Below are 21,487 nucleotides of genomic sequence, written 5' to 3' on the forward strand. Positions count from 1 at the left end.
GACCTATATGGAAAAGGTAAACTCCCAAAAGTACATTCTTTTGTTGATGAATGGTAATCATAATGAAATATTGATGGCATGTTTATAGGTCAAATCAAACTAGTAATAGATATGATGTATGACTCATATAAGATCATGTGTATGAAAGGAAAAATAGAAATAGAAGCATTTTTATCGGGAAATCTAGTGTCTATGCAGAGCTACTATTCCCACTAAGACTGGTAGCTATCTTAGAAACAAACAAACTAAAACTACTTTCGTTTTCCTTTATGAGAAGTAGATAAGAGAGGAACAAAGGAGACCAACCTCTGTCTTGCGCTTGGTTCCTTGCTTGATTCCTCTCCCTTCTTATAGATCTTTGCCACTCGCTTCCTCGTCTACCCAGCTTCAAAGAGCACCTGTGGAATCAAAGCGACATAACACTATCCAAGAACAGAGATATACTATCACAAACAATATAGGAACGGATATATATTGACCACACAAATGCATATATCATCAATCATACAAGAATGTGGAGGAAAACTTGAATAACTTTATTAATATCAAGAATAGCAAAGAGGATTACAACCAATTGTTCTGACCCAGCGTCATCCTCTCAGCAAGAAAGCCCTTCTTCACCTCATGAAAAGCTTAGATCACCCAACACTATGATGTTACACCAAGAAACCAACAGCACTTCCTTGTAAGATACAAAATTCCAGCCTCTAGATCTCTGGGAAGAGGGATCAATATATAGATGATTGTAGGGAGGTGAGTCAGCTTCTGAGATTTGATTAGTGTCCTCTCTCTGATAGTTCTTGATTCCACTTGGAGATTTATGATCTCTTACTCATCCCTGGGCGAATGCAGAGAGGCAAGTGTCACAGGAGAAGTTTCTGGAAGATTCCATGATCCTCCACCTCGCAAATTGACTCTGCCATTTGTCCACTCTCGCCCATCGCACCCCATAGAAGGTCTTTTCAGTATGCATCGCACCTCCCGTGTGCATTTAGGTGGGATGCAGCGCACTTTGACCATGGAGCAGGTGAGATGGTCTAGTTTTGACCAGTTCTGAGTAGTTTTTCATGGAGAACTTCTGGGAGATGATGTAATCAGTTGACCTTGTTCTTTTAGGGGTTGGAACAACACTTTTAGGGACTTAGGAGCCCTTGGTTTATGGACATATATGATTGGGGTTGTAGTGCCCAAAAATGTCTATAACAGTTGCCCCCTAAAGCATGAGGTCGTTAATCTTTTGATGTCGGGTGAAATGCTTTATCATGAGGATCCGAAGTTTTTTCGAGCTGGAAGGCGACCTGTAATAAGATACAATACAATACATTATCTTCATAATATTTTCATGATCTAGCTGAGGCAGGCATTCCCATGCTCAACTTTATAAATTCATTTTCAAGTACATAATACAGACAATCGTCTGAGTGCAGACTGATGATTCTGGTAGAGCCATCATCCCTTTGATTGGATGATTATCTGTGCAACAATGATGTACATTTGATGTCTTTATTTTCCTGAATATATATAGCAGCCTGGATGGATGAAACTAGATTTGGGGTCTTCAATCTCGTTCGATCTTCACTCAAAGTACAAGTCGATCCATGTGAGAGATGTTCTGGAGTCGAACATGGAAAGACATCGCCTGATTACCAGCCAATGATGTAAGCTGTTAACAGGCGCGAGAGGAATCACCGATAATGATAATGACCCTCAAGGTACTACAGTACAATTCACGTGGTGTGAATAAGGGACTTGGCGTCGAACACCACACAAAATCTTTCAGTCGAAGGCCATTGATGTAAACCTGTTGCCGGAAGGGAGAAACTTGCCATTGAGGCATGCAAGCTTCAAAGTACTGAAAGGGTTGTCCCTAAGTCGACTTCTTGGATAATGAGCTGATGTCGACAAGAAGCGACCCGCCGTAGGAGGGCCTTAATGAATCCCACATCTACAGCACAGAACGGAGCAAATGATTTTACTGGAGGTGAAAATCGTCTGATGATATAAGGTTCAGGGTGGCAGTCATGAAAGAATGGAGCGTGAATGTATTGCAGTGGATGAGACACAGGGGAATTCTCTGAGCGACTTCTCTTGAACATACCGGTGACATTGACATGATGGATTGGTAGCGTTAACCCCAAATATGGATGGTGTGATGGACCAATGGTGATATGACCGGTGAATGGAACAACCCAACCCGACTTAGATGCGGAGTGAAAGTGTCATGTTCAAGAGCGACTTGCTACCAATAAAGTTTCTTCAAGTTTTCTTCCCAATTTTTCCCCAGTCATTGCTGACCGGTACCTCTTTATTTTTGTCAAGCTTGAGGAGGATAACATATGCTTGTTCTATAATTTTCCCTTCCGGAAAACCCATCGCTATGTTTTAACGAGCCTAGCGATAGTGAAACTCGTTCTTGTCTGTATGGACAAGTTTGTCGCTATTCGGTTTTAACGAGTTTAACGACAAAGATAACTCGGTCCTTTTCAATTTTAGAGAGTCTGAAAGGGACGTAAAGAAAACTCCAACAATCCTTTTTCGTCATATAATCCCTTAAGTCTGAAAAATTATAAAATAATACAAAAGGGATGAATTTTCGGTAATTTAACGAGCCGAACAAACAAGCGCTCTATCTTTTTGTGTAATAATCCCTCAGGTCCAAAAAGATTAAAATCTAAAGGAGGGATAGCACTTCCGGTCACTTTAACGAGCTGGAGAGGCCAATTACTCGGCAATCTTTTCATATTTTACGAGTTAGATGAAAAGAGCTTAAAGGAGACTCGTTTTTCGAGGAACGAGTGATAAATTTGGGTAGCAGCTAATTCCAGGTAAGGTTTGGAATTTTCCAATCATGGCAGTGTCACAAGGATGGCTAACAGGATCACTCTTCGCAGCTGTTCCTAAAAAAGGGTAAACAATCAAATGGAGGTGAATGATCGGCCAATACAGAGTGGAGGTGATGATGAGAACACGACCAAGGCTTCAAAGGCTGATGATAATGCATTCACGATGGTTATTTACCGGAAATTGGTTCATTTTTTAATGAATGAGCTTAAACTCTGGGGGAAACATTTGCTCACTGCTTACATTTATTTTTTAACGAGCTTGAACTCCATGTAAAAACTGCTCGATCCAGTCGTATAATAAGGATGTCTCGTCTAAGATGGCATTTTTTCAAAGCTTTGCCCCACATCCTTTCTTTATGCAAGTTAGGAAACGACCAATCCTATGAGTTTAAAGGGTTAGAGGACCTACAAATTTAAAAAAATAAATGGTCGCTCTTTGCTTGCATGCCGAAAGGTTTACATGCCCTCAGGTATAGTGAAGTAGAGTTTCCCAGGTTACCCCTCAATTTGCAGACAAAACATTTGTTTTATCGGGAAAGGCCTACCTTTTATAGGTTACCCCTCAATTTGTAGACAAAACATTTGTTCTATCGGGAAAGGCCTACCTTCTGACAGAGGTATCTTATTCCAGTCTAATATCATAAACCAGTCATATATCCTTCGCGGAAACCTACCCTATACTCAAGGTTTTCCTGCCGAAACAGGCCAGGGTGCATGCCCCCTGGGTTTCAGTCATGTCCTCCTGAATCACTCGCGCTCATCAGGTGGACGGACTGGGGATTGATGAGACATTCCTTGCGTGAAAATACCATTCAGGGATGGTATTTGACTATTTGCTATGTGTGAGCCGAGGAATGAAAGCTGGTCTACGAGCTTGACCACTCTTCCTTCATGCAGAAAACACATTACTCTAAAGAGCGAGGAGACAATGGCTCCCATGCAATAAATATAGTCGCGTCCAAGGAGTAGATTATAATCTAGGGGTCCTTGGACTACCATTACGTTCATGTGAACGGTTTTCCTTCTCAATGTTATCGGCACATTGGGAAGGATCCCTAATGGTCGACTGGTTCCTTTGTCAAAGCCTGTTAGATTTCTCATTTCAGGCAAAAGCGATGGCGAACCAAGCACTTTCCAAGCAGTTGAGGAAAGGATACTCACAGAAACCCCTTCATCTATGATGGTACCGGCCATGACCATTCTGTATATTTGAGCAATGATTCGAAATGGTACACTAGCCGGTAAACGGGGTCTGCCTAGTAGATTCCAATCGAAGGAAACAACTAGGTTGCTTGGAGGTGGGACCGAATAGACGGCCGGATATGACTCTGACGAACTTCCTTCCTGCAGTAAAGGAACGGGTAGACTGCCCCCATGTTCATCGGAGTCTGTGTTTACGAAGAGAATTTGAACGGTGTTGTTCTTGTTCTCTCCGGTGACTATATCATCTGAAGATGGACCTTCTGAAGGCAAGACCGGGTCAACTGCCGCCTCGACCTTTTGACTTTCGTCTGGTGTGAATTCAGATGGTTTATCTTCAATGATAGACGCTTCGACCGACCACAATGGCGTGTCAGTCGGATTTTCAACTAGCGATGGACTTGGCAAGAGTTTCTTATATCCAGGAGGGAGCTGTAACGGTGAAACTGGACGGTCGTCCAAAACTCTTTTAGCTTCGTCTAGGAAGGGACAATGGTGGACGGCGTGATTACCTTCACATAGTTTACAAGGGAATTTACTTTTCCTTTTCTGCCCTGACGTTTCGCTTTCACTAGTTGACGGTGTACTTTCAACATGATCATCAGAGGTTGTCGACACCGGATTGTGCAAACGAGGAGACCAGTCCCTTAAGATCCGAGGGATGCAGGGACAATCTCGATGATAGTGATCTCCTTTGCAAATGACACATGGAGATTTAGGCTTTGACAGTGCAGTGTGTGGATTTTCACTAGATGATGCCTAGTTGCCCCCTGTCGTCTTTGGCTCCTTCTTCTTCTTCTCTTTCTTCTTATTCTCCTTCTTCTTCTTAGTTACTTGACTTTGGGCTTTACCAGCTCCATCAAGCGAAGAGGAAGGAGGAGAGGGAGAATCAGACAAAGTAGAAAGTTGGGGGGTAGCTTTGGTATCGTCTATTTGCTTACTTGATTGTTCAGGAATCACGGTGCTCTGAACGACAGAGGTCAAGAAGAGCCATACGAGCAGGCTGATTGTCAATCCTGGAAGCGACAATGTGGCCATATGAGGTGCACCAACATCTCCCCAAGAGGAGAAAGGACTAGGATTTCCCCCAAGGGGAACTCCTTGGTTGGTGGACTCCATCTTTCTCAACCTAAGACCAACGTAAGAAAGGTGGTGTTATTTCGATTAAAATAAATTTTAGACGCTTTGACACAACTTGTTTTTTCAATTTTTAAGAGTCGAGAAAAAACAAAAGATGGCTCTAGTCGCCTTCGATTTTTAATGAGCTTGAAGTGACAAGTGCTCAGATGGACCTTTTCCTTTAAGGAGTCTGAAAAGGAACGAAAGAGACTACTCTGGAAATCTAGACAGAGGGATTACCAAACCAATCGCAAAACTGCAAAATACTTTTTACGGTACGGCAGTCAATCTTCCCGAATGCTGTGTTCAGTGCATTGCGATCGATAGGGCGGCAGACACGGCTTCTTATGGATAAAGGATATAGCATATTGTGGTCTCCCAATATATACTTGACGGTACGTGGGAGCACAAGTCCGTACTGGCACTTATCGTCTCAAAGTGGAGGAATCACCCAACCAGCAATGAAAACAACAGTTACCAGGCTTTACGACGTCGGAATACGTCTCTAGCCTAGACTTCTAAATGTTGTGCGTTAGGTTCCAAAGCATTTTTAGATTCATTAAATTTATTTTACAGTTGATCTTGTTTAAGAAATTTGCCTTTCAGGTTCACCGTGCGATGTAGATATACAATTCCTAAAATGCAGTCTAAGATGATAAACAATCGTTTAATCTTCTTTTTGCAATGAAAATCCTAGCTACTAAAGAAAGAGAGATGATATTCTTTCAACATAGAGCAAAGAGCACACACTATATGCACTGTCCTAAATCAAACCAACAAACAGTCTAAATGCAAATGCACATGCATGTATTTGTTTTCAGCCTTCTTAATGTGTGAATGATAAAAAGAAAGCTAAGCGCAAATCTGAATTATTTTTCAAAGCGACATTACTAACAATCTTCTCTTCAAGACAAAATGAAGACAATGTCGACACTTTACGATTTGGAATTGAAAACTTGCTTTCGACACTTGAAAAACTACTAATTCAAATCAAATACAAGAGTAACAGTGTAATCGACTATCAAGAACAATCAGATTCTGTTCTATGACTGAAAACGACACTTGCGACACTTCCAAATCAAGAAATGACAGTTCAATTACGCTACTTCTTTGTAAAAGAGAACTGAAAATGGCTCACAATACATAAAAACATTTACAGTTCTTTGCACAATGGAGGCGAAATAATGGCAAGGAAGGGGGTTTCCAATAGAGGTATACTGACTACAGACAACAAAACTCCTGAATAGAGCTAAAAAGAGTGAAGAAAAACCAAAGTCTGGAGGCAAAATTAGCCTTTTCTGATCAGCGCACCTGTTACACAGGGATTCCAGTATGCATCCCACCTACAGCACACAGGAAGTGCGATGCATACTGATATCCTTGAAGAGAGTGTGCGATGGTACAATGCGAGACTTTTGATCCAGTTCTTGATCACAGTTTGCAGCATAGTTCAGGGATTTAGGCTGAGCAAGTGATAATCACTAAATAAATCACAGGGGTAGATCTAAGGATGTTACTAGAGCCACCACAAGGGAAATTAGAGAGTTTGTAAATCGATTGTTCAGTTCATAAACAAAACCCGGAGATAGACTGAAGCAACATTGATCTACTTTGCACTTGCATAGCAAATGCAGTTCGAAGGCTAGCTAGCTTGACTTCAGGCTCCGTCTGTAAGTTTATAAAGCAAACAAATATAGACAAACAAACAATCTATTCACTCCCCAATGGAGTCGCCATTTTGTTATCGGGAAATCTAGTGTCTATGCAGAGCTGCTAGTCCCACTAAGACTGGTAGCTATCTTAGAAACAAACAAACTAAAACTACTTTCATTTTCCTTTATGAGAAGTAGATAAGAGGGGAACAAAGGAGACCAACCTCTGTCTTGCGCTTGGTTCCTTGCTTGATTCCTCTCCCTTCTGATAGATCTTTTCCACTCGCTTCCTCGTCTACCCAGCTTCAAAGAGCACCTGTGGAATCAAAGCGGCATAACACTATCCAAGAACATAGATCTACTATCACAAACAATATAGGACCAGATATATATTGACCACACAAATGCATATATCATCAATCATACAAGAATGTGGAGGAAAACTTGAATAGCTTTATTAATATCAAGAATAGAAAAGAGGATTACAACCAATTGTTCTGACCCAGCGTCATCCTCTCAGCAAGAAAGCCCTTCTTCACCTCATGAAAAGCTTAGATCACCCAACACTATGATGTTACACCAAGAAACCAGTAGCACTTCCTTGCAAGATACAAAATTCCAGCCTCTAGATCTCTGGGAAGAGGGATCCATATATAGATGATTACAGGGAGGTGAGTCAGCTTCTGAGATTTGATTAGTGTCCTCTCTCTAATAGTTCTTGATTCCACTTGGAGATTTATGATCTCTTACTCATCTCTGGGCGAATGCAGAGAGGCAAGTGTCACAGGAGAAGTTTCTGGAAGATTCCATGATCCTCCACCTCGCAAATTGACTCTGCCATTTGTCCACTCTTGCCCATTGCACCCCATAGAAGGGCTTTTCAGTATGCATCGCACCTCCCGTGTGCATTTAGGTGGGATGCAATGCACTTTGACCATGGAGCAGGTGAGATGGTCCAGTTTTGACCAGTTCTGAGTAGTTTTTCATGGAGAACTTCTGGGAGATGATGTAATCAGTTGACCTTGTTCTTTTAGGGGTTGGAACAACACTTTTAGGGACTTAGGAGCCCTTGGTTTATGGACATATATGATTGGGGTTGTAGTGCCCAAAAATGTCTATAACAAGCATGCAAATCTATTATACAATGTTTTATTCGCACCCTATCTAAATGGTGGGAAATTGAATCATCTCCTGCATTATTGGACAAAATGGAGAAGGAATTCTTAAAGGATAAAAGTGGTGATGTAATTTATCATGAGAATGACTTACCACATAGCAATATGATTGGTTCTCTAACCACTTTAATTCTTGAGCAATGGTGTGGGACTGAAGAAGAAATTGTAGATAAACATGCCTTGATCCTAATGAATACGAATTGTAAAAAGATGTCCCGATGATGATTTCCATAGAGAATGGACACATAGATATATGAGGTGAAAGATAACAAGAATCTTCTTTGGAGACAAGTATATCTTGTTGCCATCCCAAACAATGTTTTTGAGTATCTCAAAGCACAAGATGTTTTTAAACAACCCTATCATTTGCATACTTTGTGTGAAATATATAAAAATATCATTACTGCTTTAGTTGATCTCTGCAAAAACATGAAATTTAGCAAGTCTATACAGAAAATGTCCAGGCTTCCAGATAGAAAATCTATCTGTGAAAAGTATAGATTAACTTTAGAAGATCATGTTAAGAGAAGAAAAAGGGCCAAGAAAATATTGAATAAAATTCAAATGGGGGAATATAAATCAAGCCCTTACTTTCAAAACTCCTTTTCTCAAAAGAAAACACCACATCAAAAGGGTAGATACAAACATTATCGAAAATATCATTACTATTCTCCAGGGGGACATCAAGATTAAAACTTTTAAGTAGCAAGCCAAACAATCAATGTGCTTGTTGGTTGTATGGGCAACCAAGACATCTTGTGAATAGATGCCCACAAGGTGAAGCTTCAAAGAAAGCAAGAGGAAAGGATTATGAAGCCAAAGCAAGTCAATAAGAGGAAAGGGTAGAAGGAACACAACTCACTGTTGTGAATTATAATAGGTGTGGATCTGATAGGCATGATACAAACAATTTCCCTCAACATCCTTTCCATATAAAAAGAGAAGAAGTTCATATAATGGATGATACTTGATGCTCTTCTAGTACTGAAACTTTTGAATTTGAATATAAAGTAGAAGACATCATAATTAGCGCAAGAAGCATTGCTTATAACAAATAAATTCACATGCACAAACCAAGAAGTTTGTAGTTGCAACATAGAAGAAAGCAATGAAAGTGATGATGAAGAAGAAACATAATATGAAGATGTTGAACCCATATAAAAATAAATGTATGTCTGGCACAAGGAGGATCGAATGGAGATGCACAAATATTTTCTCAGATTAAGGCACTTCCTGAAGTTGATATGAAAGTTTCTCTTCTAGATTATTTTCTCAAAACTATGGTGATGACTTATAAGCCTGTAGAATCCACATGTAAGAAGTCATTGTTTGTAGATGCTTCCTTTGAAAAAAATACTAGGTCATTTATTAAATATAACATAAATGAAAAACTCCAACCTCTAACAATAAGTGATCCAGGAAGAGAAATCAATTGGTTAAAAGGGGAAGTTATAGAATTAAAGAGGAAAGTGAAAAAAATTGAAGAACAAGGAGAAGAAGAAGAAGGTATAGGACATATTTATGGGCAAGACAAGAAATCAATTAGTTAAAGGGCCAGATCAAATTACTTGAATCAAGACCTCCACCACTGGAAGATGTGCGTTTGGATGAGGAAAATCCAAACATCAATATGTTTCATAAATAAAACATTGTAGGAATGAATGCCATGATAATAATGGAAATACAACACCAAAAATACCATGTGCTAATTAAGCTCAAAAATCAAGGTTAGACTTTTAAGCTCAAAGCTCTTGTTGATTTTGGCTTTGACTTGAATATTTTACAGAAAGATATGATTCCTTAAATATACTGGCACAAAACAGGCCAATTAGTGGTAGATTTAGGGAATTAGTTAATGCAGAGGAATTTTAAAGTCCCTAAAGCTACTCTATGTTTTGGCCATTTTTTCTTGGATATGAAATTTTTACTTGCAAAAGTTCTTGTTTCTTGTATTCTTGGTACTCCTTTCTTAGTAGCAGTTGAGCCACATGGTTCAACAAGAATACTAGAAGGAAAATCAACATATTTCATCACTATACCATGTATTGAAAAATCAAATGAAGCCAAGGCTACTACAAAGATAGTTTTTCCTTTTATCTCTACTCCTTAGTTATCCACCATAGTGCAGATGGTGGACACAATCAGACAAAACGAGCAGAAAATTAAAGAAATATTGAGACAGATGAGAACAAAAAAAAGAATTGAAGATCAAATCAAATATAAAATTGTACATGTTGAAATATCAAAACTTCAACCTTTGTTTGAAAAGGAAGTGTGATTTGAAAATCCTACTACCTTTTGGGAAAATAAGAAGTAATTTGTAGAACTTCCCTAAAAATCCTCACGTGAGGGAAAACCCCGCAAAAGCCAAGTTATATCAATGTATGCTAAATATCAGAAACTATGTGAATAAGAAATCAAAGGACTACAAAAAAAGGGGTTGATCAGAGAATCTAAGAGTCCTTAGAATTGTTATGGGTTTTATGTCAATAAGCATTCTAAACAATTAAGAGGAGTTTCAATAATAGACATTAATTACATGCCTCTAAATCATGTAATTGGTGATGATACATATCATATTCCACATAAATCCAGTTTGGTAAACTGAATTGCATGGGCAAAGATATTCTCTAAATTTTATCTCAAGTCAGGATTTTGGCAAATTGCAGTAAAAGAAGAAGACAAACTTCAGTGTACCAACAAGACATTATGAATGGAATGCCATGCCTTTTGGACTCAAGAATACGCCAGCAAAATTCTAAAGGATAATGGATAATATTCTCAAATCATACTTTGATTGGTTAATTGTTTATATTTATGACATATTGGTCTTTTATGATTCCATTCATTAACATTTCAAACACTCGAGAAAATTCCTATAAGTGGTTAAAAATGTAGGATTAGTTGTTTCTAAAAAAAATGGATTTGTTTAAGACCAACATAAAATTCCTTGGCCATACCATTTCAAATGGCCAAATACCATTACAGAATCATGTTGTCAAGTTTGCCAACAAATTCCCTAATAAGATCACTGATAAGACTCAACTCCAAAGGTTTCTAGGAATGCTCAATTATGTGAGTCGCTTCTACAAATATTGTGCCAAATACTGAAATATTCTGAATGAGAGGCTAAAGAAAGATCTACCCCCTGGTCTTCAAAACATACAAAAGTAGTTCAAAAATTAAAATCAAAGGTAACAACTTTCCTTATCCTATATGTTGTTAATGATGATTTGCCAAAAATTTTTGAGCATATGCGAGTAATATTGGATTGGGAGCATTTTTTAAGCAAGTAAGGAAAGAAGGGAAAAAATTAAGGGAAGGGATAATCCAATTTTCTTTTGGTACCTGGTTAGAAGCAGAGAAGAGTTATGCTGCTATAGATAAAGAAATCAAAGCTACTCTAAAAGCCATAAACAAATTTGAAAACTTTTTAATCGATAACAAATTTCTATTGAGGATGAATGCAACAACCCATGAATAAATCCTTCAAAAGGAAGTTAAGAAAGCTAGTGAAGCCAAGCTTACGATATGGAAAGATTTATTTTCAAACTTCGACTTTGACATAAAACATGTTAAAGCTATCAACAATAAATATTCCTGATTTTTTTAGTAGAGAGAATTTGCAAACAAGCGAGTGTGGTTCACAAACAAGTGAGCATGACCAAACAAGCGAATGTAGTCAGACGGGCGTGACTAAAATAGAATATCAACAATGTATGATTATTTTCATTGAATGGAAAGATAATCAAGAGAAAATATGAGATATTCCTAATAATATGACTTGGCAGCAATATCAGGAAAATTGGAGACCCTCTTGGCATCTACGCAATATACAAATCCTTGACACTAATCTCCAACCATCATTTTCACTTATTATATTAGTACTAGAAATACAAACATGACCAACATCCACTGTGGTCATTCCTGATATCGTCTATGGAAATCCCTGAGAAAAGCTTGCCATGAAGGCCACGATCTTGCATATATCTTTCATGATGTTAATTTGATTCGGAAACAAGTGAGTCAGAGACAAAGACTAGAAAATCAATACTGTAAAATCAACCATCTAAGATCACATCTACTTTTGCCATAAAGGAATCATGTTTTCATTTTTCCAGGTCTATGATTATGGATAGGACAAATATTTGTGGTGGGATTTCCTATGGAAAGAAAATTAGAACAAAACTTTTTTCACCCTGGTCAAGTTTGGTTAGTTTTTTACCTCTCTTCGAGGTCTCCAACCTAACTGGCTCATAGACTGGTGGAATACCTTTAGCAACAAAAAAAGAGTAGTGGGCCCTGACATTCTAGCACAAGAACGTCAGGCCCACAGAGTAATAATTTATAAGATTTGTAATATTCATGAGTGTGAGGTAATGGATGAAAAGAAAATGCTCAAGGCATTAATTGCACATCATCGCCAATGGCTTGTCAAAACTAAGATCAAAGTCCAAATTTTGCAAGTTCAGCCACTTGTTGACTATATTTTTCTTTTTTAAATGTGGGACATCGGCAGATATTCAGGCACATCTATGGAATCTCACTAAGTGGAGGGTTCTATCCTCTGCTCCATATGACTAAGTGAAGGGGTCTATCCTCTAAACAAAATTCTCCTATTAGATTTACTTTTAGGAAACTTTCCAGACGAATCTTTGAAATTCAAAGCACTTCTCTGACTTTTGGTGTCGTTTGACCCACATTTTGGGGAATCTATGGAAAAGTTTAGATATGTGATCTATAATCAAGACAATTCATGCATGTTTTGTTAGTGAGACATATATGAGGAGATGCTCTTTTCTCCCTTGAATTTCTATAAATAAAGAGAAGTCTCTTCATTCTCCTCATCAGAGGCTAGAGTTAGTTTCTGGAGCTCTCTTATATCTGAGCTTTGACTCTCTTTTTGTGTAGATTGGGGTAGCTTGCACAGGTTTACTCTATGAGGATCATATGAACCTATACTGGAAAAATTCATGTTTGTAAGTGTGAGATTCTTTGAGTCTGAAAATATGTATCTATATTCCAAGATCTGGCTCTTTGGAATAAAAGCATTTCACTATGTTGAACCATTTTTTAGTATAATTTAAATTTTTTGCTTGAAATTCATCTAAAGTTCACCTAAAGTTGTCTTAGTATTTTGGAGTTCTATTCATATCCTCAGTTTGTCTCGAAAAGGAAGGAGGCCACTAAAGGGAGTTTTGGAGGAGCTAATGTTGGATCTGTTCAGAGGTTCATGTAAGAGTTTGTATAAAGTAGGAGAAACTTTTTCAAGCTCAGTCCTCAGAATGACTAAGTGAAGGGGTTTTTCCTCTAAAGAAAAATATTGTATTAGATTTTCTTTTAGCCAAATTTTCCTACTGAATCTTTGAAACTCGGAGCACTTCTCTGAATTTTAGTGCATTTGACCCACATTTTACGGAATCTATGGAAAATTTTATATATGTGACCTATAGTGAGACGATTCTATCTTGTTTCACCAGTTAGTCATATCCCGAGTATATTCTCTTTGCTCCCTAGAAGTTCTATGAATAAAGAGAAGTCTCTTCAATCTCCTCATCAAATTCTAGAGTAAGTTTCTAAAGCTCTCTTTTATCTGAGCTTTGAGTCATTATGTGTGTCAATTTTGGTATCCTACATAGGTTTACTCTATGATTCAAGCTGAGGCCCAAAAACAAAAAATGAGGTATCTCCATTTTGGATGTAATCGAGTAGGCATATCTATTTTAGTTCATTGAAGTATTGATGCTTGTGTTCTTTGCACTATCTGATATCTGACTCATAAAAATTTCACTAACTCTTTAATTGGGGGAATTATTTATGCTTTGTCAAATGGCCCTATTTGGTTTGACTGTAACTTGTAAGAGACTTCTGTAACTTGTAAGAGACTTCAAGTTGGGACCCATCAGAAGCTTCCCTCGATGAGGACTAAGCTTGAAAAAATTGAGTTTGGCTCTATAGAAACTCTTACATGAACCTTCAAATAGATCCAACACTATATCCTCCAGAGCTCCCTTTAGCGGCCTCCTACCTTTGCGAGACAAATCGGGATACAAAGAGCACTCTAAGATCCTAAGATAACTTCAGGTGAACTTTAGACGAATTTCAAGAAGAAGATTTAAATGGTACTAAAAAATGGTTCAACATAGCGAAATGATTTTATTCCAAAGAGTCGTATCTTGGCATATAAATACATATTTTCATATTCATATTCTCACATTTACAGACATGATTTATACCACTTTATGTTCACAAGATCCTCACGGAGTAAACCTGTGCAGGCTACCAAACTCGACATATAGAAAGACTCAAAGCTTAGATAGAAGAGAGCTCTAGAAATTGACTCTAGACTCGAATAAGGAGAATGAAGAGACTCCTCTTTATTTATAGAACTTTCGAGGTGAAAAGAGCATCTCCTAGGGATATCATTGACTGAAGAAACATGCAAGAATCATCCTGAATATAGATCAAATATCTCAACTTTCTTGTATATTCCCTAAAATGTGGGTCAAATCACACCAAAAGTCAAAGAAGCGCTCCAAGTTTCAGAAATTCATACAGAAAGTCGTGTAAAAGTAAATCTAATAGGATATTTTGCTTTAGAGGATAGACCCCTCCACTCAGTCATATGGAGCAGAGGATAAAACCCTCCACTTAGTTAGATTCCATAGATGTACGTAAATATTTTCCAGTGTCCCACATTTTTTAAAAGATTTTATGGACAATAAGTGGCTAACCATATAACATTTGGACTGTGATCTTAGTTTTGACAAGCCACTGGTGATGATGTGCAATGAATGCCCTAAGCATTTTATTTTCATCCATTACCTCACACTCATGAAGATCATTAATCTTGTACAGTGGTAATTTGTGGGCCTGATGTTCTTGTGCCAGAATTTCAAGGTACACTACACTTTTGTTGATGCCAAAGGTAATCCACCAATCTATGAGCCACTTATGCTAGAAACCTCAAAGAAAGGTAAAAAATTAACCAAACTTGAGTAGGGTGAAATAAGGCTTGTTCTAATTTTATTTCCATAGGAAATCCCACCACAATTGTTTGTACATTGTATAATCATAGTCACTACCTATAAATTTTAAAACAAGGTTCCTTTCTGGACAAAATAGATGTGATCTTGGATGCTTGATGTTGTAGTATTGATGTTCTAGTCCTTGTCTCCGACTCATTTGTTTCCAAATCAAATTAACATCATAAAAAATATATGTAAGATCGTGGTCTTTCCTGTAATATTTTCTCAGGGATTTTCCGTAGACCATATCGGGAACGATCACAATGGATGTTGGTTGTGTTCAAATTTTTGGTACTAATCTGATAAGTGCATAGGATGGTTGGAGACTAGTATCAAGGACTTGTGTACTGTGTAGTTTCCAAGAGGGTCTCAATTTTTCCTAATGTTGTTGCCAACTCATATTATTAGGAATGTCTAGTATTTGTTCTTAATTATCTTTCCATCTAGTGATACTAATCATACATTAGTGAGATTCTCTTTTGGTTACACTCGTCTAACTATGCTCGCTTGTTTGGTCACACTCAATTATTTGTAAACTCTACTCAAAAAATCAAGAATATTATTGTAGATACCTTTAACATGTTCTATGTCAAAGTTGAAGTTTGAAAATAAAGCTTTCCATATAGAAAAATTGGTTTCACTCGCTTTCTTAACTTCCTTGCAAAGAATTTTTTTCATGGTTGTTACATCTGTCCTAAATAGATTTTTTTTATTGATTAAAAAGATTTCAAATTTGTTTATGGCATTTAGATAATCTTTGATTTCTTTATCTATAGCATCATAATTCTTCTCAGCTTCTAACCAGGTATTAAAAGCAAATTGGATCATTCTCTTTCCTTGATTTTTTCCCTTCTTTCCTTACTTGCATCAAAATTGCTCCCTATCCAATATTATTGGCATTTGTTTCAACACTTTTTTGCAAAATCATCTTCAATAACATATAGGATAGGAAGATTTCTTACCTTTGATTTGATTTTCTGAACTTCTTTTTTATGTTTTGAAAACTAGGGGAGCAGATCTTTCATTAGCCTCTCATTCTGAACATTTCATGCTTTAGCACAATCTTTGTAGAAGTGACTCACATAATTGAGGCTTCCTAGAAACCTTTAGAGCTAAGTCATGTCCGTGATCTTATTAGGGAATTTGTTGGAAAACTCGACAACATGATTTTGTAAAGTTATTTGGCCATTTGGGATGGTATGGACAAGGAGTCTTATGTTGGTCAACCGCCGTAGAAAGCCTGCACAGTGACAAAAGAATCAAGGTCAGGTCGAGGTAGAGAGAGTGACGAGGCATATCAACTACGTGAAAAATGAGAAGGGGTACCGCTGTCAATGGATAGAGAAGAGGCAACAAGATTGTTGTTGACTCTTGCAACCAGGATCTGCAACAACATCGAAAAAATGAACTTGTGAGGGCATAGTCTGGGTAACGTTGCAGAGGTCAACGTTGAAAAAGGACAACACTAGTTAATGGGGTTTGTGATGGATACTGGGTAAAATTATGAGGATAGGTTGGATGGAGTCAGAAAATTCATCCCATGGAAGGATAAGATTGTTATGTTGCTTAAGGAGCATGAGTTGTGGGACATCGTTTTGTTGTTTGGTCTTTAATAACTTGTAGGAATTTTCTTAAGTGTCTGAAATATTGATCTATGGAGTCAGAAAAAACCAATATGTCATCAATATAAACAATTAAGTAATCAAAGTATGGTTTTAGAATATTATCCATTACCCTTTGGAATTTTGTTGGGGAATTATTGAGTCCAAAAGGCATGACATTCCATTCAAAATGTCATGGAGACTCTAAGGCACATGAGTTCTAAAGAACCCAGAAACCGTTTGGTGAAATTCCACCGGGATTGTATTTTATTAAAATAATTAATATTTTTAATGGGGTTCCTAAGTCTAAACTTAGGGAAATTAAAATATTAATGGGTATAATCAAAATATGGTTGAGAATGATGTAGAAGGCGAATCAAGTCATGTTTTAATCTTAGCCATTGATTAGAGACTTAATATTAGCCAATGAAGACTCAACCGGAAGAGTATAAAATGGAGGATTGGGCTCATTTGGAAACACAAATAGAGAGATTGAGGAAATCAATTTTCTGAGGTGAGAAGTTCTCAGGAGGAAAATCGATTGGGGAGATATTGCCACTGAGGGGTAGTGAGAATCTACAAGAAGGAATTTTTGAAGAATACTGACAAAGAGGCAGAGAGATCTTGCAGAGAGGCAACGTAGTAGCCGGGAGAGTTGACGCAGAAAAGTTGCCTGTCACGTAGAATCTAGAACTGCCAGAATGTCGAGAACTAACAAAAATACCGAGGACTACCAGAACTACCGAGAATTTCCAGAACAGGTGAGAGAGTTGAAGCAGAGGGAAAAGAAGGTGACACAGAGCCATCACATAAATAGACAGGGTTAGCCAGTCTTGTGTCAGATTAGTCGGAATTCTGTCGGGTGAAGTGAGGTAAAACACACTCAGATTTTCCGCCAATATTTTCTCTGTAAAGGATTGCTAGATGAGCATCCTAGATTTGTATTCAGATATTTCTCCTGCATAATAATAAACCCTCAGAACTGCAGCACCATTTTTCTTGCATTAGGTTTTTCCGAGGACTATTGTGTCCAAAAATAAGTGAGTCCTATGTATCTTGTTCTTTGCTCTGTTTTTTGTTTCATGAGATCAAATATTTAATTAGTGTAGGTTGTAGAAGTAATTTTCTTTAGTAATCAGAAGAATAACTTGATAAACTTAATTTAAAAATCAAGTAGGTGAAGTAGATTTAGATTTGCTGCGGTAGGGGTTCCTTTAGTGTAGGAATTTTCACATGGTATCAGAGCATTTATTTTGAAATAGGAAGAGCAGATCCAGTGCTGAGAAATGAGGCTGAAAGTTGCACTTGGCAGCAATTCGAATCCCCTAGAAGGGATTACGCAATCCTTGTCGGGAAGTAGATTCGAGGAAATCTCTCTCTGAGTGAGACGACAAAGAGGTACGATTTCTAGTTCGTGAGTTTGCAGAGGCAGAGGGAGTGACGCAGAGCCTTAGCACAGTGCTTAAAGGGTGCAGTTTCTGTCAGGGCAGAAATCCACTGGAAACAAACGAAGACACGTAGAAGGGGAATTTTCTCCTCAAAGAACTTTCCGCAAGAAAGTTCGAATTTCTCACTCGCTGAGCAGCTGTGCATTGCTAAGCAGTGACTAGAAGAGTTAGTTTGATAGTTGGGTGAGATGGCATCGCATGGGCTCAAGGATCAGGACATGTATGAAGGAGCTTCCAACTATGTCATATGGAAGACTAGAATATTAGTTGTTCTGAAGGAATATGATCTCAAGGCCTACGTCAATAGTGTTGTAGTTGTTCTTGCTGACAACGATCAAAATAAGAAATACAAGTTTGAGCAAGGGAAGGAAAAGATGCTCATTCTCGATGGAGTTCGAGATCATGTGGTCTAGGGAAAGGATACAAACCGAGAGATGTGGGAAGCCTTGTCTTCTTTGTATGAAGGCTCTTCCGAACAACGGAAGATGTATTTAGAGCAGAAGTTGCAGCAGAATTTAATGCAGAAAGGAGAAGGGGTGAACCTCTATCTTCAACGTCTTCAGGACACTAGAGACCATCTTGCTGCAATGGGGTCCACTACTCAGTCAACCATGATGGTGAGGATAGCCTTGAATGGAGTCTCGAATGAATGGCAAGTTTTCGTCCAAAGCATATTGGGCAGAGAAAAACTACCTTCATGGGAGGAGATGTGGGTGACTTTTCAACATGAGGAGTTAAGGAGGGACCTAGTGAAGGTCAACCTTAGTGGCAACAATGGGAGTAAGACGAAGGAGGAGGAGGAGAACACAGCTCTGGCATCGAAGGGATAGTAGAAGCTGAAGCAAAATAAGGAAATTTTGAAGGTGAAATGTTTCAGTTGTGGCGAGATGAACCACTATGCATCCCAGTGTCCTTTGAAGAAAAAGGACAAGGATGAGAAACATGATCCTAAGGCCGCTTCAACAAATATTGATGAGGATGAGTGTGCCATGAGTGTCCACGCATCTCCAGGAGAGAGATGGGGTGATATTGAGCTATAGTCGGGAGGACTACATGTGGGCAGGATCCTTGAGGAGTCCACCTCTTGGATAAATTCCTTGCTACGGGAGCCCAAGATTCAAAAGTAGAGAGATGGACTTAGTGTCAGATGATGCAGTAGAGTGTTTGGAGGACAGATGCAGTAGCTGGGGACCAAAGACTGATCAGCGCAGAGCAAGGTTGGAAGCAGTGCAGTTGGCACAGTGCAGGAGTCAGCAACAGCGCAAAAGATTCAGAGGGTCAGAATCAACAACAGTCAGATTCCAACATTCATTGTATTATGTTGAACACAGTTAAGTTCAACTAATTTTGGATGTTTTTCAGTTGCTTCTCTCAGCAACTGAGTTGTAGTACGGATGCAGTGTTAGCAGTGGCGGTGCTATAAGCATAGCAGATGCAGTAGTGGTAGTGGTAGTGTCATGGGCAGCAGTACAGTAGCAACAACAACACATCATTGATGGTAGCAATAGTGTAGAAAGGAGGTGCTTCGGAAATAGAAAAGCATGCAGGTGGACATTGTTGTTAGAGCACTTTCCTCGCTAAGAGGGAGTTTTAGCATTTGGTAGCATCAGAAGTGCTCTAGCATTGACAATTTGTGGAGAGGCTAAAGCACATGAGTTCTAAAGAACCCAGAAACCATTTGGTGAAATTCCACCCGGATTGTATTTTATTAAAATAATTAATATTTTTAATGGAGTTACTAAGTCTAAACTTAGGGAAATTAAAATATTAATGGGTATTAATCAAAATATTGGTGAGAATGATATAGAATGCAGATCAAGTCATGTTTTAATCTTAGCCGTTGATTAGAGACTTAATCTCGGTCGTTGAAGACTCAATGGGAAAAGTATAAAATGGAGGCTTGGGGTTCATTTGGAAACACACACACATAGATTGAGGAAATCGATTTTCTGAGGTGAGAAGTTCTCAGGAGGAAACTGATTGGGGAGATTCTTGCAGTTGAGGGGAAGTGAGAATTCAGAAGAATGACTTTCCGGAGAATACTGACAGAGAGGTGGAGATAGCTTGTAGAGAGGCAACGCAGTAGCTAGGAGAGTTGACGCAGAAAAGCTGTCTGTCACGCAGAATCTAGAACTATCAGAACAACCGAAACATCCGGGAACTACCAAAACTGCCAAAATAGCCAGGAAATTTGATGCAGGGGGTAGAGAAGGTGATGCAAGGATGAGGCAGATCCAGCACAAAAATAGCCGGGGTTAGCCAGTCTTGTGTCGGATCAGTCAGAATTTTGCGGGGTGAAGTGAGGTAAAACTCACTCAGATTTTCTGCCAGTATTTTCTCTGTAAAGGATTGCTAGATGAACATCCTAGATTTGTATTTAGATATTTCTCTTGCATAATAATAAACCCTCATAACTGTTGCACCGATTTTCCCGCATTGAGTTTTTCCGGGGACTATTTTTCCAAAAATAAGTGTGTCCTATGTATTTTGTTCTTTGCTTTGTTTTCTGTTTCATGAGATCAAATATTTAATTAGTGTAGGCTGCAGAAGTAATTTTCTTCAGTATTTAGAAGAATAACTTGATAAAATTAATTTGAAAATCAAGTAGGTGAAGTGGATTCAGATTTGCTGCAGTAGGGGTTCCTTCAGTGTAGGAATTTTTACACATTGAAGCTTGCCTTGAATTTGTCATCTTCTTTTACTGCGGCTTTCCAAAATATTGACTTGAGATCAAATTTAGAGAATATATTTTCCACTCCGATTCAATTTACCAGACAAGATTTATGTGAAATATGATATGTATCATCAACAATTACCTGATTCACAGGCCTGTAATTAATGACTAGTCTTGGAACTCCTTTGATTTGTTCATAATGTTTATTGACATAAAACCCATAACAATTATAGGGACTTTTAGATTCTCTGATCAACCCCTTTTTTTAGTAGTTCTATGATTTCTTATTCACATAATTTCTGATATTTAGCGTTCATCGGTATAACTGGGCTTTTGTAGGGTTTTCCCTCATATGAGGATTTGTAGGGAAGTTCTACTTATTTTCCCAAAAGGCAGTAGGACTTTCAGAGCACACTTCCTTTCCAAACTAAGATTTAAGTTTTGAAATTTCAGCCTATAGAATTTTATTTTTGAGTTGATCTTCAATTCTTTTATTTGTTCTCATTTATTTTAGTTCTTCAATTTTTTGCTCATTTTATCTAATTGTGTGCACCATATTCACCATGGTGGATAAATAAGGAATAGGTATAAAAGGAAAAATTATATTTGTAGTAGCCTTGGCTTTGTTTTATTTTTCAATACTTGGTTTAGTGATGAAATATCATGACTTTCCTTCTAGTGTTCTTTTTGAACCTATTGGAAACTTGACTATACTGGGGGGGGGGGGGGTGAATCAGTTTAGTGCAT

The sequence above is a fragment of the Pinus tabuliformis genome, chromosome X (genome assembly GCF_031772625.1).
Source record: "Pinus tabuliformis cultivar Carrire ecotype Pingquan chromosome X, CPIR1, whole genome shotgun sequence".
NCBI lineage: Eukaryota > Viridiplantae > Streptophyta > Pinopsida > Pinales > Pinaceae > Pinus > Pinus tabuliformis.